The sequence below is a fragment of the Haliotis rubra genome, unplaced genomic scaffold, assembly GCF_003918875.1.
Source record: "Haliotis rubra isolate DU_JTF1 unplaced genomic scaffold, ASM391887v1 Scf844, whole genome shotgun sequence".
Lineage (NCBI taxonomy): Eukaryota > Metazoa > Mollusca > Gastropoda > Lepetellida > Haliotidae > Haliotis > Haliotis rubra.
In genome coordinates, this window is record NW_025767573.1 from 1 (window position 1) to 24,790 (window position 24,790).

Here is a 24,790-nt window from a genome sequence, read left to right on the forward strand (position 1 = left end):
TGTGACGTACTTCAGATTGTGTGTCCCTTATTGTGACGTGGTGCAAATGGTGTGTCCCTTATTGTGACGTGGTGCAGATTACATGTCCTTTATTGTGACCTGGTTCAGATTGTGTGTCCCTTATTGTGACGTGGTTCAAAGTGCATGTCCTTTATCGTGACGTGGTTCAGATTACATGTCCTTTGTTGTGACGTGGTTCAGATTGTGTGTCCTTTATTGTGACTTAGTTCAGATTGCATGTCCCTTATTGTGACGTAGTTCAGATTGTGTGTCCCTTATTGTGACGTGGTTCAGATTGCATGTCCTTTATTGTGACGTAGTTCAGATTACATGTCCATTATTGTGACATAGTTCAGATTATCTGGCCCTTATTGTGACGTGGTTCAGATTGCATGTCCCTTATTGTGACGTAGGTCAGATTGTGTTGAATTTGTGTGTCCCATATTTTGACGGGTTCGATCCAACTGTTCGGCACCGTGACACTTCTACTGAAATCTATGAACACGCATTGTCAATAGCAAACATACTGAAGAGACTAGTCAATTTGAAGATTTTCATATGCTTTATTTCTTATGTTATTGTGTGAGTTCAGTCAAAATATACCACAAAGAAGGGTGATAGTTATTTCAAGACACAGTAAAAAAGAATCTGACAGACACACATTAACATAAAATGTCCAGCAGAAATGTAATGCATCATATTAATAACTGCATGTTCCCCATGTATCCATCACTGTCACTGCTGCAAGCATTGATCATCGGCACCCTCCCGTGTATCTGGAACATAAGAAATATTCCCAAATCAACCTTGAACAGTTTATGACTATTGGGTAATTCAAACGTCAAATGCAAATTACTGATCGTTTCATACACGACAAATAAGGCAGACGTTTTTGCTTTGGGTCCCACCTTGGATTCGAAACCACACACACAGTGAAGCACCTAAACACCAAGGCACAAAGTCAGCGATCTAACCCACTCAGCCAGCGCGACTTCCACAATAATAGACGTCTGACAACTAGTAGTCTACATCATGTACTTTCTGTACCAACCTGACAAGCGTAAATTGGAATAATTCCCGTGGTCGAACAGCAAAAATAACCCCAGATATTATATATGTTACAAAGGGCCACTTTCAAAATGCCATTGTGCATTCTTAGCTTTTATGTAAATTACACTGAAAAGCATCAGTGTTGCGTACCTTCATAGCTTGTAGCGTCCTCGTTCAGTTGTTTCCTGCCTGTCTCAAAGACAGTCCAACGCAGTGAAGAAGAATCACGATCTTTTTTGTATCACATTGCCCATAATGCTAATGGTTACATCTGTAACCGGACCAAAAGCGTCAATCATATCCTCCTTGAAGAGAGCAATTGCCCCGAAAATGGAGGTGACGATAATGGTAACAGCCATAACAATAGCAGTCAGACGCCATGAAAGGAGGTCTGTTATGGGGGCTGGTAGTAGATCAGTCATCTGTAATTATCTGAAAGGATACAATCATATATCAGTGATCTGTAATGTCTACACACTGGGTATACCCACGTGTTTGAATTGGGCCGAAGCATTACCTGCACGTATAAAACTGATGAATCGATTACAGTGCTTTTATAGCTTGAAAACAGATTTACAAACTGATCGAAGGGTGTGGTAGCACAAGGGTGATTCTTAGACTTGTATACTGGCTACTTTAGTGTTCGGACATTATTTTGTTGTCACTCTTTATTACTGTCAGTTTTCAGCACCAACACATTGTTGTAAGCTATGCTGCTAGGAGCAGCCTGCACTTTATTCATCATACAATCGGTGACTCATATATTTTGTAGATATTCAATGCCGGGTGGCACGTGACCAGCGGATCATTGGCATTTGAATGACAAAGCCCAAAACCACTCCCTCACTCGGGAACAACTGTTTCCTGTCTGGCTGCCACAGTAATACACATCATGCCAGGTGCCATGACGTATTGTACTGTTAAGCATATATATATATTTAAATCTTTAATCCTCGCAAAGACACGAGGGCCTGTGCTCGTTGCGTGATGAAACACAACAACATCACTGTGATAAGCTAATATGCAATATCACTTGACATCAGCTTTCTCTTGTCTGTACGCAAACGCGCATAATTGTAGAATCTGAGCAGTCTATCTAAAGCTCTTCAGTGCGATTTGCATATTATTTCACATAATCATAAATATATGCTGCTACTACTGCAATAACATCTGGATGAGTTAATCTTTCATGACATACCACAAAAACATTACTAGGTGTTTCTGCAGTGGTACAAATGGTTACAAGTGAATAGTCTATCAACAGGAGATACTGTTCTTATCGATCCACCAGCGATAACGCTTTCGGCTTCCGCGTCTGCAAACTGTCCCTTTGCTCAGAATATATATAAATGCATTCATGATCATTGAGAGTACCTTGTATGAGTAATCTATGATATTGATAAACGTCTCCGACGACGCGAATTTAAGGAAGTAATACAAAATCTTTCAGCAATATCTCTATTCAAACCTGTAATAAACCAGCTGAATAATCATTCAGATTCATTGCACCTCGTCAAACTTGCATTAACTCAGTATTAACAATATACATGATGCCACTAATACCTGGTGGACTGGTAGCATATGTTTCCTGTGTCACGGCAGTCTGTAGATGGTCGTGCCGGGATCAGACAATCCAGTGACTAACACCGTGAATTGGCTTGGAAGCTCTGCCTCTTAGCCACGCAATTCTAACACCGGCCTGTACAGGAGTAGGTATACAATCGCAGTACGTGACAAAGATATAATTATCTCTGAAGATCCACAGAAGCGGATCTAGAGATTGAAAGGAAAAATCTTTCAACTATTACCATGGAGCCGTTACAAAGCATATAGGTTGATAATTTATTGAGGTCAATATTTCAATACAAGTACATAATTGTGTTCCAAAGACCATTTTACATCAGAAAATGAATAAAACTGGTAAAAGATTGTATATACATACATACATACATACATACATACATACATACATACATACATACATATATACATACATACATACATACATACATTAAATACATACATTAAATACATACATACATACATACATACATACATTTAATACATACATTTAATACATACATACATTATATACATACATACATACATACATACATACATACATACATACATACATACATACATACATACATACATACATACATACATACATACATACATTACATACATACATACATTAAATACATACATGCATACATACATACATACATACATACATACATACATACATACATACATACATACATACATACATACATACATACATACATACATACATACATACATACATACATACATACATACATACATACATACATACATACATACATACATACAAACGTATTACATTCACAAAGAGATGTACATATTTCAATCATCTTGACTATGGTTTTATTTTGGTGTTTTACATCTAAACATAGAGTAAGGTTGTAAAGGTGTGCTCAAACTTAGCGACTCGTAACAACAATTTGTAGTAACAATACAGATCTAACGACTTTGGTCAATAAATAGTCCTCTCAAATAAACCTAATCATGATCTGTACAATTTTCTTCACTTTCTTTTGCCTTTTTCATGTTTCCCTTGAAGGTCAGCTTGAAGGTTAACAGAATGTGCCCCGAGAGCATCTGATGCCGTCACAACAGTCTACACTACAAACCATATTTCTTGGCAAATAGTGGCGACAGTCACAATCTGTTATGATTACATCCAATGATCTTCACCAGTTTCTGTTTGACAGAGACAAGTGGGTAATTAATAAATACCGTTTAAAATATATGCTCCCACGTTTCTGTCATTTGATGACGGTTTAATCGCGGCAACCGTGTTAGCATAAATTATCTGAAGAATATTATTTTTGTTTGCATAAGACTTGAGATAATAGCATTCAAACAATATTTAAATTCAATCAAGTACATTGAATCAATCATTGCAATCAAATGTTAATAATTATGTAAAGCAGAACAGTTTGACGTATAGTACAATTGCGAAGCCTCCATTTGGTCAGGTAGCTGTTTAGTTGTCATCTCCCGACTCCTGAGTGGGATACCTCAAAGTCTCGTCAAGTCTCGCTGGCACAGAGTCATAAAGATGTTGACGCCGCGTATTCTGTATGCCATGTCTGTAGGCAACCACGGTCGCCGCAGAACCAACAACGCAGACAGCACAGACAAGAACTAGGACAGCTGTATCCCTGTGCTTGATGTAGCAAGGTGATGTGACCACGGGCACCTGGTCAGTATTTATCGAAATGACAGAGGCAAAAGAAACCCTGAAATGAATTACCCAAATTGTAGCATGGATGTTTTGCCCCAAACAGTGGTAACTGCACAATAAAGGTCCAGTTTGGGGAGTAAAAATATCTGAGATTGAAGACTTGAAATTATCTGTATTATGCTTTAGAGGGTGGGGTGGGGGTGGGGGTAGAGGTGGTGTAGTTAAAAGTAAAATTTAATTTAGTTCCAGAAACAGAGTTGCCTCATTAAAAGCAAAATATAAACTGAAATTATTTAAATATACCCCAGATCACAATGATTACTTTGAGGTTGTGTCGGGGTAGATTGCCTGAGATCATTCTAGACTTAAGTTGGATTGTGTTTTGCGACTTATTTACTTAGGCCTGGGAGAGATAATACAAAGAGGGATGCTTAATGTCAACAGTGAAACCCTGATATTCCGGACGGTTAAGCCCCAGTAAAAAACTTGGAATACTCAATAATATAACATGGTATACATGTCACCGTTGTATCATCGTAACACGGTTGTGTTAAGAAGCTTGGAACAAAATACTTCCTTCCTATATCTATTGGTGCAAACGTATAACGGATAATGCTCAAATCAATATGTCACACAACATTATGATGCTCGTTAGCCGTTTTCGCATCGTTCATATCGTTCAAATATACATACTGCATACTTATCAAAGTCTCCCATGATGGAACAACAGCATGTTTTAGAGAATATTCACAACTACGTACAAAATTACTAATTATGGTGAATGACAAACACAAACATGCTGCTATGATATGAATATTCATATTATTTTACATGAAAAAGATTTGGAAAAAACATTAATTTTCATATCTTTTTGTGTTATAGAACATAGAGCGCGTATATATTTAAATACGTTTGACAAAGTTAAATCGTTTCATGTAATAATATCCCGGAGAGCTAAAATAATGACTTTAAAGAAATGATGAAATTCACGTTCACAAATTGGAGAACTGCTTTGAGGTCATGTTATGTCCGGTTGTGGTTAGACATTCTGTATTCTGTTTTGTGGTACAAATATGCAAATAACTTCCTTGAAGAGGCTGAATAACGGGATGTTTAAATTGAAGCGTTTAATTTATAAACGGATGGGTATATATGGACATGTTACGTCATGGTTAAATATAGAACATGAACGCCAGAGATTTATCAGTATCGAGTATCTACTGAAACTCAAATAACGGTGAAAATCTGCGTCTAGGTTACACTGATACTACCACTACCACTACCACTACCACCGCCACTACCACCTCTCACTCTTAGATCAAGCTGGTAGTAGTAATAATACAATAAAACAATGTTTAGACATGTAAAAACCTCTATTTGGTTGAGACACTGGGGTTTTTTAATTAAAAATTATTGTAATTGAATTTGGGGAGGTTGAAAGTGGACAAAGAACTTCAGGGTGGAAGGAGCTTCTGCACAGTTCACTGTCATCGGTTTGACAGTTCGCACACTTCTGCTTTTATTAGCAAGAGTAATCGGGATCTTCCCTTTCCCTTTCAGGTGACCCGTGAAGATCCGGGTTAGAGTTGATCTTTAGTAACCCATGCTTGTCGTAAGAGGCGACTAACGGGATCGGGTGGTAAGGATATCTGACTTGGTTGACACCTGTCATCGTATCCCAATTGCGAAGGTCGATCTTCATGATGCTAATCACTGAATTGTGTGATCCAGATTCGATTATTTACAGACAGCTGCCAATACAGCTGGGGTGTTACTGAATGCGGCGTTAAACAACAAATCAAGTCACCATGTATACAAGTGTAGGGTTGAGTCATGAGGATATATAGCCTGTCATGTTGATACATAGCCCAACGATTTTTATTGACATTGTAGCAGCCGGAGATAAGATTTCTCCATCTTACCGTTGTCCAGGGGATGGGTTATCTCATACGAAGAAGACGAAGAAGAATACGAAGAAGAAGAGACGTCAACACAGTTCATGTTATACGATTGTCATCCGACATTCTGTTATTATCATTAGCTGGAGCAGTACCGATTTATTTCCTATTTCAGATTTCCTTTTTCCTTTCAGGCGCGATAAGTCATCAGGATACATGAGTCTGGTATGGATATCTCACATATCTCACAATAATTTAACGACATTGTTGATACCTGAGATAGGATAGAGACCCGCGGATCCATCTTACCTTTGTCCTGGGGAGGGGTCATCACCTGATTCCTGTACAGACATGATCACGTATTCCTCTGTGGATGGACACTTAGTTGCCACTGAAGTTATACTGGACCCTACCAGACCCAAGTCAACCGTCGACTGAGAATTGCGTATGTTGCGGTAAACACACTGTGTTGTGGAAGGAAGGAAGGAAGTTGTGTTTGTGAAAATCACAAGTGACAAAGTGACTGACAATTGATACTTCCTGTATAGCAAACCATATTGAATATATATCTATGATATATTATTTGTGTATGTACAAAATGTATCTTCTTCTTAAAATTGTTCAACAGAATAATAGCCACACGTATTTCCCAAAGTAAAAAGTACCAGCAATTTGACAAAACTATTTCTCGTGCATATCACTGGTATAATCAGTATCGCCATGCAACGGCGGTCTGTAAACAAATTAGACAATGTAGTGATCGATAAAGCAGAAACTGCAGTGTGCGAATTTTTGCACAAATGTAACATATATGTTAAATTTTAATGAAGTCAGGGGTCTGGCTAAAATGTTCAAGAAGTGTCAGTGAAGGGGAATCTTCCTAGTGAGTCTTTTTATCGTTCCATTTTTTTTTTTTAGACGGGAACGATGCTTGTAAATAAAAGCGACAAAATATGCTTTATATTCATACAACGTCTATCCTAAAGCAGAGTTCATTGTAATATTCCTTCTAATTTCATATTATGAATCACTATGACATAACTACTGCTGTGTTGGTGCAATAGTGACGATACTGAGGATTTCCCTTTTGTGCCTATGTGACTGACACTCAAATGTGATTCAAACAATGTAGTGGGAAATAAGGACCATTCCGTTTCGTGCTGGAATTTCGCATGTACAAACGACTAGACATATACTGAAAGCAATTAAAAATGCAATTTGACATTCATACTTTCTTTACTCACACTAATTTCAACATATATAAACCTAACTGGCAGATATGTTTTAAAGTGAACATCTGTGAATAGTTTCATCTGAAAATGTCCAGTCAACAACAACATCAGTGACGCAACAACGACATCACACAAAGGATGGGTCACTTGCAGTCAATATCGTGTGTGTCCACCTGCGCTGCAAGACATGCTCGCAGTCTTTGGGGCATTGAAAGATACACATTTCTCAGGAACAGCTGTTGGATTGTCTGCAGCCTCTGATGGTCTGTGGTCTGATCATGGCACCACCCCCCCTCCAAAACGATCATGTTCAAGGACACAGTTTGGCGCAAGTCTTTCTCCTTTACGTCTATAAATCTGTTGACGTCCATCTGCAAAGGATAAGTTAAACCTGGATTCATCTGAAAAAATAACATTTGGCCATGTCCTGTTTCGGTAGCCCGAAAACGTTGTCTGAGTCGTCTTAGAGTGGATGGATGCACATTAAAGTGCCTGGCAATCATCACTTCTGAAGCACCGTGGCTGACCATACCGATAACCTGATTCCTTTCGTCTTGTGTCAAGTGTGGCATTTTCTCACAGTAATTGAGTTCCACAATTCCTTGTGCTTTTACAGGGCCTGGGTGCAGATAATGCATGTGCACAACGTGTTCCATGAATGTGGTTGTGTTTCCGAGAAATGTCACAGGTTCAGTTTTCAGTATCAAAGTTCAGGTGAGGGGAATGCTCCGAGACTGGAACTCGAAATGGGCCAGGATAACGGCCTTTTATCCCTGCATCCTCTGTATCGCAGGAACAAATCTTCAATAGAACTTTTGTAAGTTTCAGGACAACAAATACCAATTGCGTTTTTAATGGCTTTCGGTATATTAATTTTGTAATGGACTGTAGTATTAGCATATTTACAGCGGCCATTTAATCTATCAGTACCAGACAAATCGGTGTCAAATCATAAGCAGCAAGAACTATATTCGAGACAACTAAATGTCCAAAGACCAGTGTGCCATTGGCATCCTTACGCCCATACCTTAACTTTCGAGAGTAGGGCTATGGTTATGTTTGTACAGCAACACCCTGTTTTTACTGGGTAATATGGGTTATAGGAAGAAGTATGAGACCAGAAAATTAACAATATAATTTTATTAACATTTGTCTTATCAACAGTTTGTCTGTCTGTATGTATGTCTGTATGTATGTATGTATGTATGTATGTATGTATGTATGTATGTATGTATGTATGTATGTATGTATGTATGTATGTATGTATGTATGTATGTATGTATGTATGTATGTATGTATGTATGTATGCATGTATGTATGTCTGTGCGTGCGTATGATGATCTTGGTTTCCATGTCAGTATGTGTGATAATTCCACCAAATCAGATCCTGTCAGCACCATAGTGTGACGATATGCATGTATACATATATGAGTATTTATACAGAAACCTAGTGTCTACCTGTCTATCATCAATAAACAAGAGACCGCCTAAGTGGTGTAGTGGTTAGAGCATCCGCCCAGAGAGCGGAAGGTCGCGGGTTCGATCCCCGACCGCGTCATACCAATATGGTACTTGTTGGTCCCTGCCTGGCGCTCGACATTAATGTGTACAACAAGGAATGGTCGGCTCGGAGTCAGTATAATGCGTCTGAGTGGGGTATTCATGCTTCACTGTGGCATGGTATCTCAGTGAGCTAGCACTATAAAACCAGCTTCAGTCTGGGCTGGTACAAGCAGCCGCACATACACATACACACGCATGCACGTCGTCATATGAGCGAAATATTCTCAAGCACGACGTAAAACCCAATTTCACCTCACCTCACCTCAATATACAAGACAGTTCAGAATGACTGTCACAGAAATGTCACCTCAGTATACACAGGACATTTTGTCCATCAAGTTCCAATGAACTCGTAGGTCCATCTTAAATGACGTTTGAGATACATTCAAAGAAATGCACACGCTTCTGTGGGTGGTCCTTCATAGGCGTTGCTGCCCCTAGTGTGGGTGGGGTGGGGTGGGGTGGATGCTTCATCCCTCAGTGGCTCTAGGGATTAGGGGATCTGCAGACACGAAACAAGTGTGTGTACAAATTAAACAGGGTAAGTGCTTCTGTTCTGCGTTGTGCACGCGCTTCTTCTTTATGTGTCACATTTTAGCACTCGATCTTAGGTTACAGTTTATTACGTCGCTCTTGCATACTTATATAGGGCGGCGTGAAACCCAACACACGCACACGCACGCACATACGCACGCACACGCAAATAATGCTGTATGTATCCAGTATTTGTCTGTGTTACACAAGTACAAACACTAACACAGTATTCTCACTATCAGAGTCTACCACGCCCTTTGCATCCTTTCCCTGTTACGTTTATATTCAGTTCCACGTGCCGCAAACATCCCACAGGCGATACAGAGTAAAATCACTGAAATTCAGTACACCAGACACCATAGTCTCGACAGGTTATAGGCTAGCTCGTCAGTTTCCGGTAGTTTCCGACGCTCGCGGCAGGGAGTCAGGTGGTGTGAAAACTACAATCGAGATGACAATAAAAAGTCAGTGAGAGATATTATTTAGTTCTCCATTTTGTTCAAACAGGGTTCCGCTTGGCAAGGCCAAATCCATCCACTTACCATTCGGCAAGGTCTCTTGGTCTAATTCTGGTATCGCTTGTGTTGACTGTGCTGTTGATGTTGGTGTTGCTACTTGTGGTCAGGGATGGTGGTCCAAGGTTAACGTCACCGACCTCCTGTATCGGGTATTTCAGTCTGTCTTTTTCGACGTATTGGCAATGAACAAGTTCCTGTATATATTGGCAATGAACAAGTTCCTGTATATATTGGCAATGAACAAGTTCCTGTATAATCTTGCCGAGCTCTTTGTTGTAAATCACCAACACCCGTTTAGACGCCACAGCGACGATGACAGAGGCTACGATAACCACAGCAATTTCAGCCTTGTTGAGGTGAACATTTATTGGTGTTGTCAAGGCATTATGAGGTGGAGTAGATGATGTCGGGGTGTCGTCTTCACTGCTTCAGCAGTTGCAAGAAAGCCTGATAAAGTCAGATATTATCGTTAATTTTAGACAGCACTTTGTAACCTGGATGATTCATATTGGGATCAATCATACCGAAATATGTCCTTTTCACATTAAAATTTTGTAAAAAATACAGTAAGTCAGAGATGTGCATAGCCAGTACATTTGTGTCATGTGGCAACAAAGATTAACCTTTCAGTCACTTTGAGGAGGTCTTTCCGACACCAACATAACATTGTATCTCATTCCAGATTAAACTACTTAGATCCGCGCGTTTTAACAATACACAGCTACAACGTCGGGAAGTAGACGATCGGCCACTTGTTGACAAAAATAGAAGTACCCATGTCAATTATCAGCATGTTTCATCTGTTGGAATGTCAACAAGCTGTGGCCACGAATAGTAATCTCAAGGTCACGCTACCGGCTGACGACGAGGGATCAGCGAGTGTAAAGTTTCTTTGTTTGTGTGTAAGGCGTTTAGTAGTACATCAAGGTGATAACCGTGATCTAAAGATGAAGAACATCGATGTTATATCTTGGTTGTGTGCTAAAAGTCACTTAATTGTCTTCTTAAAGTCATTCTAAATTAGCTGGAAGAATAGCTAGGCGAATTTCATGAATCACACTGAAGGTAATCATAAGAATATTAAGAAACTGGGCAGTTATGATACAGTTATGATACAGTTATATGATACAGTAATGATACAGTCGTTCTCAATATTTCCGGCACTTGACGAGTATCCAATGGATTGGGGGCGCGTCACAGACTATGCTGCAGAAGTCGCACATAATCGAGTCCGGGTCAAAGAACTGATTCGGCCGACACATGGGAGAACCGTGTGACAGCAACAGATCCAGCATCAGCAGCAGCTTCCTGGACGACATGGTCATGTTACAGACTGCGTTCACTGACATCCTCAATCTCGACATTCACACTCTGCTTCAGTACGTCTGTGGAGGCGTGTCAACTGCAGCAGAATGTCGAGCAGGTATTTCGAAGTAGCTTGGGCAAAGATTAATCTTGGTGACGTAATCAACTCTGTCTCGTGACCATGCAAGTGACCAATTGTTTCCTCTGGTTCGTTACAACGTATTTCTTCCGTGTGTCGACATCGTCGATGTTCGAATTGAAACTTATACGTTTCTCCAATTTTTGATTAAAAAGATACTGAGTTGCTTAATGTTATTTTAAGCCACAGACCGCCATATTCCAGCTTTATCACGACGGCCAGTAAATGATCAAACAATACACGCGGTACAATACACCAGGACTGACCTTGTCACTTTCCCCCGAGGCATAGGTGGATGGGGACAAATGTAATCCCCAGGGAGCATTTTGTACATAGTGACTCTGGGAACATTCGCTATACATATACTGGTCATGCTGCATATCTCGTTATAGTCGGCGTTAACAATGTGGACATTTACCCAGATGCATATGTCAATGTAGGATTGAGAACTGATAAAAACAGAGACGAAAATATTATGTTGGGAACAACATGAGACAATGCAGTGTAGTTTCATTAGGTCATAGCCTTGCAAATTAATAATGATGTTTTCACATGACATGTTGACCATGTTGTGGTGTGTTCAGGAGGACTGTGGCCTTGCCCTGGTGGCAGGGGCAATGGTCATGTCCTTGTCAATGTGTAAGTTACTGATGGCTTGTGTTTCGGCAACTGTCAGGTTTGGAGATTGTGGGCTGGCTTTAGCAGGATTTCAGTAATCTGGTGACGTAGGTAGTCAATCTTACCTCCTGGGGCTAGTTGTGTGAGGCCTTTTTCGATGTTGGTAATGAAGTCGTCATGGTTGCGTAAAGGTCTGGTGGGGATGAACTTCAGTCCCTTGGAGAGCAGGTTGACCTGGTGTGCAGTGCCGTTTTTATCACTGAGGTCGACAACAGTTTTTTTTAGTAGTCGCATTTGTTGGTGGAAGTCTTGGTACTGCCTTGGGCTGGCTGCTGACTAGGTATTTAAAGGAGAATACGAAAGAAAACAAAACTTTTGAAATATTGTAAAGCATATTCTAAAAGTCACCTTCCGTGATTAAAATTTAAAAAAACTTTGTAAAATAGCAATAAAAACAAAAACAAAACCGTTCTTGTATTTCCGCCTATTACGGAAACACCCGACAGTTAATGAGCAGAGGGGGTATCACCTGACATGTCGTCATATGTGCCTGTTGTTGATGGCTTCCTATTTGATTTTACCTCACAACTTAACAGTGTTCATGGATTCTGAAGCAGTAAAAGATGTTCCCGGTGTTATTTCTGAAATGGATGTTACAGCTTATCAATACGATCTCATTTTACATCTTGCAAGACAGTCTTCCAGTGAAGATGAAGAAGCATTTAACAAGAATACTATTTGTCAGCAAAATGTGATACAGTTCCAACCAGCAAACCCACCCCTATAAATATATGACCAGTCCCTAAGAATTTTTTTAAAAATGGAATTGCAGTTCCTTTTGTGTCAAATGGGTGACTGTAGGGTGTCTTGGATTTAAAAACAAAATAATGATGCCTCAGACGGGGGAAAATAGAAATTATCTGCTACAAAAATTACACTGGAGTTATTTTGTTGAAAAAAATAGGATCCTAGTTCTCATTAATAACGTATCAAGTCTCCATGCAAGATCCCAGCCTGGTCGAGCAGAGATAATTTTCGCGACGAAGATAAGTTATTCCCCGAAAACTGGTGAACTATAAAATACTAGTCAGGACTATGTATGTTTCACCAGTGTTTGGTTATGGAAATAGTTATGGTACTCCGTCATAGCCTTAGAATGACAGCTTGTCAGCCAATGAGAATACAGTACAACTCTCACGGCACATACAACTGACAAATAGCGTCTGATGCCAACGTGCGTAACTGGACAAAATCGAAAACACTGAAAGCAACAAGTACTTCATGATTTGCCGTTGTATTCGGCAATGTTTCGGGTAGACTGCAGCATTTAGGGCTCCAAACCGAAAAGAACGTTATAGCGAAACATTTTCAAGCTCATGTGAAATCTCTTACTGATTTTGATAATATATATCTCATGGGTACCAGTCGAACTGCCCCAGCTACAAAATGCCCCAGCAATTTGCTCATTTATTTTAATTTGGTCAAATTTATTTAAGATGATTAAATATATGCCGTAAATGCTTAGTTTTTGTCAACTTTGATGTTATGTTCTTCATATAAAAGTTATTAGGAAGCCATATTTCTGATAAATGTTCCATCAGTAAACTCATAACTATGTATACATGTATACTTATATATGAAGAACATAATATCAAAGTTGACAAAACTATGCATTTATGGCATATATTTAATCATTTTAAATAAATTGGGGCATTTTAACTACCCCCCTGGGGCAATTTGACCAAATTTGCTGGGGCAATTTGTAGCGGGGGCAAGTCGACTGGCAATCATACTTGATTTAATTTATGTTAAAAATACCACTGACAGTAAGTTGTAACATGGAATGATGGAGTATAAACGTATCTCGTGGGTACTTCTTCCTTCTTCAGCGTAGCTTAGAGATTTTCATACCACATGTGTTCATGTATCTTTCAAATGAAAATTCAACTTATAAAGTTGAAAAATAACACGATGAAAAAAACCGCGCGAAATCGGAGTTCAGACGATTCACTAATTTTTCCCCAGCGCTTGGGGGAACAAGTGATTTCAACAGCTGGGCATTGAAATAGGTTCGCGCAACTTGGAAGCGGTTGTCCGGTGAATACTCGGTGAAGGCTTTGGTGTGAGCTATTTTTCTAATGTTTTGTTGATATTTCACAGGAGCGAGCTTTTTATGTTATGACAGTAGATTACCGATTTAACTCTTTATATAATTTCATTTGTCTTTTACACCATACGTTCTTCTTACCGAGTCATTATTTAGCGTTAACAGAATTTCTAACTGTGATATAGATATGTCGTTGTCACAGACAAAACTCAGTGTCTGTTTTATTGACACCTATGTGTCTGTATGCCTGTCTGCTAATGACAATATTTATTACACAACTTCGATCACTGACCACATGCAATTTGAACTTAAAGGACCACTGATCGAGAGCAATTTCCGTGGACTGGTTGCTGCTTTTATTATTGTTTTTCTCCAGTGAGTACCCGGATGATATCCCAGAATTCATGACTGGTTCGTTACCTCTGCTGTGCCACCCTCATGCGCAATTGATAGTATAAGTATAGACTGATAAACAAAGATGAAATCTTTTTCACTCGATAATCCTAAGTTGATTTTGTTGTAAAATTATGCAGACTTTGATGATTAATTTGGTTTCTTATATAAAAATATTCACTTTGATAAAAATGCTGATTTTGATGTAAAATTTTGATTTCATAGTAATGTTGACTATATATAAATGTTAACGTAAATGGATGTAGAATTTGATTTAAGAAATAGTTTGACCTTACAAAGAGACTTTACGACAGGGTGTATTCAGTATAGCTTAGTAAATCTTCATACATAAACACTACCTTTAGACAAATCCGCTGAGCAGGATAAAAGCAATTAATCAATCAACGTGGCATCAGTTAATCCTTTGATCGATGTTTGTTTTGTAACTCAGCTGATAATTCCTCTTACTGCACTTCCATGCAAAAAACACAGAAATAGGATCAAATTGGATCAGTCACTATACCATCCAAACATTTGAAAATCTGAAAAAGCCTACACTGCTGGGATACTTTATTACAATCAAACAAGAACTACCGGGAATATTTTTCAAATAACGGTATCTGATGGGCATCCACCCTTCCTAATGTCCCACTGATTAGTTGAAGAAATTCTGCCAAGGTGGACGGTAGCCCAGTCCCCCTTGTCCGTCACGGTCGAGGGAGCAAGGGCTGACCAGTTTGCAGCTAGGTTTCGTAATTTAACTGTTGGCTGGAAACATTAATCGCTCTGGATCAGTAGCCCTTTAACACCTATCAGGCTATACACCATAAACAAAACGCATTGATTTATGGCCCGAGTTCGGTCTCTGTCACATTATGTAATTACACAGACAGGCAGGTGTGATACCTGTACACATGACATGTTATGATGTCTGTTGATTGCAAAATGTTATACACAAAAAATGAGCACGTATTTACAAAACCCAACATCTCTATATATACACACACAATGAGCCGTGAGGGCATCTGCAAATGGACCGGGCCGTTACACTTGAGTGCACAACCACCCGCTCTGAGAGGGTTCGGTATCCCGGCTGCTTCGTTTCCTGGGAAGTAAACCCAAGTACAAAATATTGCATTCTTGATTTGCGATCGTACGCTTATAATTTTGTTTACATGTTTTTTCATAATCAGCAATGTATATTATATGTCATGAATAAGTGATAATTGTGTTTTAATTATGTTTGATTTTTTGGTTGCATGTGACCTTCAAGCTTCTTTATATGATTGGACCTGGTATTCATATCCAACTTTTTGTTTGACTGGGTCTGGGCCGAGCGCAGTGTATTGAAGATATCTGTCTGGAGTGTGTCGATCAGCTGGCTCATATGGTTGAGGTTGATGGCTTTGGTGTTCCGGTGATGTTGGATTATTTCCTTTACAGGTCTTTTGGGGGCCATATGGAGGATGGCTCGAGTAGGGGTGAGCTGATAGGTGATGCGATCTTGAGGTCTTTGGGGATGATGTCTTGATCTCTACACCTCATGACCAATGTGAGGTGGTTGCTGGCTTGTACGTGCTTCTTCTCTAGTCGACTGAGGCTGTTGATTGCCACGTCTCCATGTAGATGTTCTTAACATTTACTGACCTGTGATAACTCGGCGGGCCACACCAAAGGCTTGCACCTCACAGTCCCAGTAGTTTAATTTGAACTGCACCAAAACCGTGATTGTTCTTTGTTCAAGATTAATCTCTACTGCATGGTATCAAGGCACATAACTAGGTCACGATTACTCATGGATAACTTTAGCTCTTCGCTTTATTACATGAGGAAGTATATATCGACTGAATTGGATTCGAACAGAAAGCTCCGTAACCATTAAATTATTATTAAACTAATAATTCCTCTGTATATATACTTAATCTTTATGCAGGATTTAGCTACAGTCAGAGACTGGGATGCAGAAGAAGAAGAAGAAAATATTTCTATTTTTGTGTCACATGTTATATATAAAACATACATAAACTTAAAAACATTCAATAAAATATAACATCCAGCCATATGGCCTATGAGACACAAGGCATTATATTATATCTAAAACAGATAGTAGTAAATAAAATATCACAGCTTGTACTGACTGACTGAGTTTGGTTTTACGCCGCTTTTAGCAATATTCCAGCAACATCACGGCGGGGGACACCAGAAATGGGCTTCACTCATTGTACCCATGTGGGGAATCGAACCCGGGTCTTCAGCGTGACGAGCCAACGCTTTAACCATTAGGCTACCCCACCGCCCCTCACAGCTTGTAAGCGACAATGGAGTGTGGTATATATATTTAATTACATGACTACAAAATGCGTTTATGTCTATTAAACATTTTAGTAACTAATGCAGCTAAGGGTTTTATTAATTTAACATTACCAAGTATATATATGGCCTGGTCGGAAGGTGGCAAGAGAGAGAAAAAAGGGTTAATATTTAGTACATTTTCCCACAAATCGTATCGTAAATCCAAATACAGTGGACAGCTGACCAAAAAGTGAACTTCGTCATCAATTGCATTGCCATCACAACATTTACAAATTCTATCGTCTAAAGGTGTTTTTGGGCGTGTAAACCTACCGACCTCTATTTCAAGAGGTTAGGTGCCACATCGTAACTTGCTACAAGTTTGATTGAGACAGATTGAGGTTAATCATTACACTACTACTAGCTGCTGCAATAGGAGGAATCGTAGGTGAAGTAACCTATAAGGTGAAAACTCCAGCCAGTCTTACCGGGACAATATGTCTGACTGTTGGCGTTATGGTACGGCGCGCTGTGTAGCGGAATGTCGATTCAATCTTGTGTCGCCATCAAATCGTTTTGTTACCCGCCACGCACCTGCCGGATTAGGCAACTGTTAACGTACTGGTGTAATTTCAAAGGGTGTGTGTTTACATGCACTATAACGCTAATCGACAGCTCGTTTCTTTCGGGCAAAGGCATAATTATATTATTCTGACTGACTAATACAATGCACAATACAGGAAGCAACTCATAGCGGTGTGTGTGTCTGACTGTAGAGACAGAACTAAATGATATAATGTCGTGCTACTTGGCAATACACTAAGCCCAGGTTGTCAACTGATCCCTTTTCCTATTTGGGGAATCTTCTTGTATTTTTCATTTTCACCGCAACAAGTTTTTACTTTTAGTCTGTTCATAGAGGTGTATTTGTCCCCAAGCTAGTATATATTCTTTCAAGGAACTATGCGCATACAAAGACCATGTTGCCAACCGGTAACTTTTGCTAGAATTCAGATATTAAAGAGCTTGTGTATGCTTCTTTGCAAGAATTACCCCCAGATGTGTGGCAAAAGGCTGAAGACCGTGTTCTCAAAATCGAGGACGAATACCGTCTGCGGGACGGCGTTAACGTCAGCCGAGTTGCACCTGTTGTAATTCCGCTAGAGTCCTCGACCAGCAGTGATACTGACACTTGATATTTTGAGACGGTCCCTGACATGCACTGCCCGTGGGTTACGTAACGCTGTCACCCTGTCTGTCTGCCAGGTGGGTCACAGTATAGTTTGTTTCTTTAAAGTGTTTCTACCATGTATTTTTTTCTAAGTTTTCGATATTTTACGAGTAATCATTATGATTAGGGAATGTACATCGTGATTACTCATATGCCATATTAGGTCGAGGTGGTATGAATGATTATATATGAGTTTTGAATGTGAAATATCAACAATTATCAAATAATTGCCAAAAAGCATTTTCCAAGCATTTCTGGCCTTACTTTATTCCATTGGTACACTGCATTAAATGCCGACTTTTTATGTGACTTATACGTACTTTTATCAAATAACTGCCATTAACTCAATTAAATTTGTAATGTGACCAAGTTTCAACATGCCTGGTAAAATCCTGGTTCATCGTGCAACACCAGACGAAGTTGGAGAAGTGGTTGAGGAAGACGCAACACAAGTGTCCCAGACACAACGCCTGAACGTTTATTTTATGTGTTCCGTTTTATAATAAACATCGATATCATGTGCCTAATTCCATTCACCGCGTGTATGGTCGTGCCGCTACATCATCAGTCAAGTGTACCGGTCAGTGGGTCAGTTTGCACACGATTCAGTTTCAGTCATCCGTGACCATAAAGGCTAACGTCACATTACCATCTTATCCTACCGGGTACCCATTCACTGCCGGATAAACATTAGGGACAAAGCCATTTGCCTTTTCTGACAACACATGTGCTGGTCATGTTTGACATGTATGCCGTTTACTTTTTCAAGGGGTCATGAGTGGTGGTCCTATTAGTAGTCTAAGGCGTCGCAGCTGACTGAGTTAAGTCCTTTCCCCGACATATTCATATATCGTGTGTTTCCAAATGAAGATTATATTTGTCAGAACTATTCCGACGCTCGTGGGTCCTAGTGGTTACCTTAGGTATACATTCTTAGAAATGCATAGCCTCGGGCATTTCTGCCATATTAAACAATCAAGCTATGCAGTTCTGCACTTCAGCGTCATATTATACTGTCAAGGTTTCACTTGATGAAAGATTTTATAAGACTCTAATTAACAAAAATAATTTATTGACATTCCAACATTTCATTACACACTATCAACCCTTCGTTCTCAGGAATATACAGCTCATGTACAGAGGCATTGGATGCTCGTTTAAGGAACAGTTTTAAAGGTTGTTTGTATAGAAGCTGCTCGATCAAGGCAACAATATTTAAGCCCTCAGTGAAGCTTTGAAAACGTTTTATGGTAGACGTGTGAATGACATTTCAAAGACTGATGCACCAGTGACAAATATTATGTCCGATGCAATTCTTTATTTTGACTTGTGCCATGCGTTACCGAAACGTTTCAGATAAACAGCTGACTTGCCTTATGTTAATGACGGGTTCATGTTGTGGAGCCGGATACCCTCACCGTCTCGTGAACACCTGGTGTCATCACTATTTGATAGTGATTCATAAACTCCTGCTCTATCATGATGTATCATGATGTCAATCCCGGGATTCTGCAATGTCGATTATTTACAGACGGCCGCCATACAGTTGGAATATTTCTGAGTGCGGCGTTCATCAAACAAACAAACAAACACATGTTCATGATACAGTTAGCATTGTACAATAGAATCTAGCGTGATTCCTTATGGATGTGGAAAGGGTTTTGTATCGTTTATTTTTGAATTCATTGTTAGGCTGAGAACTTATTACCATTTTGCCTTGTTGCCATGCTCCCCGTTTTCACGCCGACAAAGACTTTCATTTCCACTTTTAAAAGGTAGTGTCCAATGACTTGTGAGACATAGGTTTCATAAGAGTTATTTGACATCATCGTATTTTAAATCAATTCAACTTTGAACACTGATTTTGGTGTTTTCACGGTGATAAAGATATATACAACAAAATTCAATCATATAAATCAACATCTCAGCTTACTCAAGTTTACACATTATCTGCCCCTCAATGAAAATTACGGACACATACAGCAAATAACCAACACATACAAGAGTACAGTCAAGATTGTAATCTTTTTAATTCTATAACTTGTAGAATCGGTGATAGGATTCAGGCTACACTAAAGAGCTCCTAACACCATGGCAACTGAACTTCGTGGCCCGCTCCCGCACGCTGAATGTTAATCACGATCTTTAATCTGTTGATCATATTCCGTGTATGACATGTGGTTACAACTGTGACCACACCAAAGGCTTCGACCACGTCCTCCATGAACAGAGCAAATGCAGCGACAACGGAGGTGACGATATTGAGAACAGACAGTACAATAGCAGTCAGACGCCATGAAAGGGGATCCATCACGGGCGACGGCGGTAAATCAACCTGTTAAGCCTCTGAAAAAAAAAAACACTATTACTGTTACCTCGCCAATTTCCTTTATTCGGAAATACACGCCCGTCGCAGCGTGTTAAATATTAAGTATGATTACATAACACTGTGTTTTCAATCCTGATCGACTTGACACTGTGTCATGATTTGTGAGTCGAAACAGCGTTCAGTGCACGAAGATTATTTAAATATCACATCAATTAATTGTTCTTTCTTTAACAAGAGTGCAATTGTGCAAATATATGTCTGGTGCAAACATTGATGTTTCCTTAGTATATCATCGTACAGCCTCTTCAAAGGTTTCAAATATTTACACGACAAACCTTAAGTCATGAATATATGTGCAAGTAGTGTGCAGGGTAGTGTGCAGAGCCTTGTGTTGGGTAGGGTAGAGTGCAAGGCCATGTGTTGGGTAGTGTGCAGGCTATTATGTCGGATAGTGTCCAGAGCCTTGTGATGGGTAGTGTGCACTGCCTTGTGATGGGAAGTGTGCAGGGCCTTTTGTTGGGTAGTGTGCGGGGCCTTGTGTTGGGTAGTGTCCTGGGCCTTGTGTTGAGTATTATGCACTGCCTTATGATGGCTAGTGTGCAGAGCCTTGTGTTGGGTAGTGTGCGGGGTCTTGTGTTGGGTAGTGTCCTGGGCCTTGTGTTGAGTAGTGTGCACTGCCTTGTGATGGGTAGAGTGTGTAGGTCCTTGTGCTGAGTAGTGTACAGGGTCTTGTGTTGAGTAGTGTGCATGGTCTTGTGTTGGGTAGTGTGCAGGGCCCCGTGTTGGGTAGTGTGCAGGACTTTGTGTTGGGTAGTGTGCATGGTCTTGTGTTGGGTAGTGTGCAGGGCCTCGTGTTGAGTAGTGTGCGGGACCTTGTGTTGGGTAGTGTGCATGGTCTTGTGTTGGATAGTGTGCTGGGCCTTGAAAACTATGCCTATCCTGATGAAAACTATGCAGCCATCTTGTGGACGTTTTGTTGGTGATTTGTGTTGGGTAGTGTGCTAATCCTTGTGTTGGGTAGTGTGCATGGTCCCTTATTGTTTCGAGGCTGAGATTGTGTGTCCCTTTTTCTGGCGAAGTTAAATTGTGTTTCTCTTATTGTGGCAAAAATTGTGCGCCCCTTATTGTGACGTGGTTCAGATTCTGTAATCGTCGTTGTGTCGAAGTGCAGATTGTGTGTTCCTTATTGTGACGAGGCTGAATTTCTGTCACCCTTATTTTGACGTGGTTCAGATTGCATGATTGTGATGGTTCAGTGTGTCCCTTTGTGAGGTGGTTCATTGTGACGTGGTTCAGATTGCATGTCCCTTATTGTGACGTGGTTCAGATTGCATGTCCCTTATTGTGAGGTGGTTCAGATTGCATGCCCTTTATTGTGACCTGGTTCAGATTGCATGCCCTTTATTGTGACCTGGTTCAGATTGCATGTCCTTTATTGTGATCTGGTTCAGATTGCATGTCCCTTATTGTGACGTGGTTCAGATTGCATGTCCCTTATTGGGACGTGGTTCAGATTGTGTGTCCCTTATTGTGACTTAGTTCAGATTGTGTGCCCCTTATTGTGACGTGGTTCAGATTGCATGTCCCTTATTGGGACCTGGTTCAGATTGTTTGTCCTTTATTGGGACGAGGTTCAGATTGCATGTCCCTTATTGTGACCTGGTTCAGATTGTTTGTCCTTTATTGGGACGAGGTGGAACTTGTGTGTCCCATATTTTGACGGGTTCGATCCAACTGTTCGACACCGTGACACGTCTACTGAAAGCTATGAACACGCATTGTCAATAGCAAACAAACTGAAGAGACTAGTCAATTTGAAGATTTCCATATGCTTTATTTCTTATGTGATTGTGTGAGTTCAGTCAAAATATACCACAAAGAATGGTTATAAGTATCTGAAGACACAGTAACACACATTCACACAAAATGTCCAGCAGAAATGTAATGCATCATATCAATATATGCATGTTCCCCATGTATCCATCACTGTTACTGCTGCAACCATTGATCATCGGCTCCCTCCCGTGTACCTGGAACATAAGAAATATTCCCAAATCAACCTTGAACAGTTTATGACTATTTGGTAGTTCAAACGTCAAATGCAAATTGCTGATCATTTCAAACACGAAAAATGAGGCAGACGTTTTTGGTTTGGGTCCCACCCGGGATTCCAAACCACAATAATAGACGTTTGACAACTAGTAGTCTAGATCATGTACTTTCTCTATCAACCTGACAAGCGTAAATTGGCACAATTCCCGTGGTCGAACAACAATAAAATCCCCCAGATATTCTATATGTTACAAAGGGCCACTTTCTAAATGCCATTGTGCATTCTTAGCTTTTATGTAAATTACACTTGAAAGCATCAGTTTTGCGTACCTTCATAGCCTGTAGCGTCCTCGTTCAGTTATTTCCTGCCTGTTTCACAGACAATCCAACGCAGTGAAGGAGAATCACGATCTTCTTAAGTTTTTGTATCACATTGCCCATAATGATAGTGGTTACATCTGTAACCACACCAAAGGCGTCAATCATCTCCTCCTTGAACAGAGCAACTGCCCCGAATATGGAGGTGACGATAATGAGAACAGCCATAACAATAGCAGTCAGACGCCATGAAAGGAGGTCTGTTATCGGAGCTGGTAGTAGATCAGTCATCTGTAATTATCGGAAAGGAAACAAATATATATCAATGATCTGTAATGTCTACACACTGGGTATACCCACGTGTTTGAATAGGGCCGAAGCATTACCTACACTTATAAAACTGATGAATCGATCACAGTGCATGTGTAACTGGAAGCAGGTTTTCAGGCTGATTAATAGATAGGCAAGGGTGTGAATCTTAGATGAAAGTCTAATCTGGACATGATTTGCATGGACCATATATTTAGACCGCCCCGATACAGCTAGATTATGCGTGATGTATGAGACACATGTTGCTGGGTTTATATTTATACAGACAGTGTCAGCTGACACAAGCGAACTAAAAAAGAAACCAAACTTTTATCACTGGACCTAACATTTGTTACTTGCTATTCTGTGCTCGAAGGTTATTTTGCTGGGCCATTATAAGCAGCCCTGCTCTTCATTCATCATATAATCGATGACTTAAACAACATGTTTTGTGAATATAAAACATATATGAATGTTTTAAAACTCAACATCTGTACATGTAATCGTGGATTTCACAACAGCGCATGTATATGTAATTTGAAAGAGAACACTTACCTTTGATAAAGTGCGTGTGATCGCATCAAATACACGCTCTCAAATACAAGTCGATCTGGTATAATTACAGCTCGGCGACGTCTGTTGGAATCTGTTCACCTGACTCCATAGCATTTGATTGGCTGACGCGGTACCGCGGACACAGCTGCTGGCTGGTTGGTCGGACGGTACACTTTCCGGGTCCGCAATGAAACAAAATAACATCACTGTCATAAATTAATTTCCTTACACGTTATCCCACGTTTCTGTTTACCGTAAACAAACGGGCAAATTGCACAAATCTATTGATTCCCTTCAATGCGAGTTATATATCGTTTTCCATAATCATAAATATATGCTGTTACTACAACAACAACTGTTTTGTCAGTGAAATTTAACTTTTCATGACATACCACAAAAAACACTACTAGGTGTTTCTGCAGTGGTACAAGTAGTTATGCAGTGGTACAAGTAGTTTTGCGTGGACAGTCTAACAAAAGGACACATTCTGCTCTTATCGCTCTATCAGCGGTCACACTTTCAGCTTTTTCGTCTGCAAACTGTCCCTTAGCTCAGAATAGAATGTAAATGCATTCTTGAACAATGTCAGTACCTTGTATGAGTAATCTATGATACTGATAGACGTCTCCGACGATGCGAATATTAGTAAGTATTGAAAACAACCGTCCTGCTATATCTCTATTCAAACCAGTCATAAACCAACTGAAAAATGATTCACATGTATTGTACCTCGTCAAACTTGCATTAACTAAGCAATCGTGCCCCGATATCGTTGTGTCAGCGTGCCCCGATGTCGTTGTGTAAGTGTGCCCGATATCGTTGTGCCTGTTGTATACAGGGGGGTGAGGCATTTTTGGGAGGCCATTTTGGTTTTTAGGATGTCACATAGGTGTGACCTTTGTGTGACCTAATCGACTGTTGAACCCTTAAGCCCCACCCTCCTTTGCAGTCCCCTTTCCGGCCCAGGGCCCCGTTCCTCAAAGCGATCGTAACGCTATGACAGTCGTAAGTCTATGTTAAAGTATGGGAGTTACGATCATCTTAGCGCTACGATCGCTTTGAGGAACGGGGCCCAGGTGTGTGTGTGTGACCTTCAGGTTCACCTTAGTGGT

The 24,790-nt window shown here is 40.1% G+C and overlaps 2 long non-coding RNA genes across 3 annotated transcripts; one reads left to right on the plus strand and one right to left on the minus strand.

The window, feature by feature from the left end:
- Nucleotides 1-543: 543 nt before the first annotated feature.
- On the plus strand, nt 544-22,399 carry LOC124262546. The gene is made up of 3 exons (XR_006894627.1): nt 544-620; nt 3,431-3,432; nt 22,337-22,399. It is a non-coding gene; the product is annotated as an uncharacterized LOC124262546 (long non-coding RNA).
- On the minus strand, nt 22,258-24,533 carry LOC124262545. Of its 2 annotated transcripts, XR_006894626.1 has the most exons (4): nt 24,408-24,533; nt 23,679-23,850; nt 22,827-23,105; nt 22,258-22,474 (listed from the first exon to the last, which is right to left on the minus strand). It is a non-coding gene; the product is annotated as an uncharacterized LOC124262545 (long non-coding RNA). The 2 variants fall into 2 exon arrangements; XR_006894625.1 differs by lacking the exons at nt 23,679-23,850; nt 24,408-24,533 and having other exon boundaries at nt 22,827-23,139.
- Nucleotides 24,534-24,790: the final 257 nt, after the last annotated feature.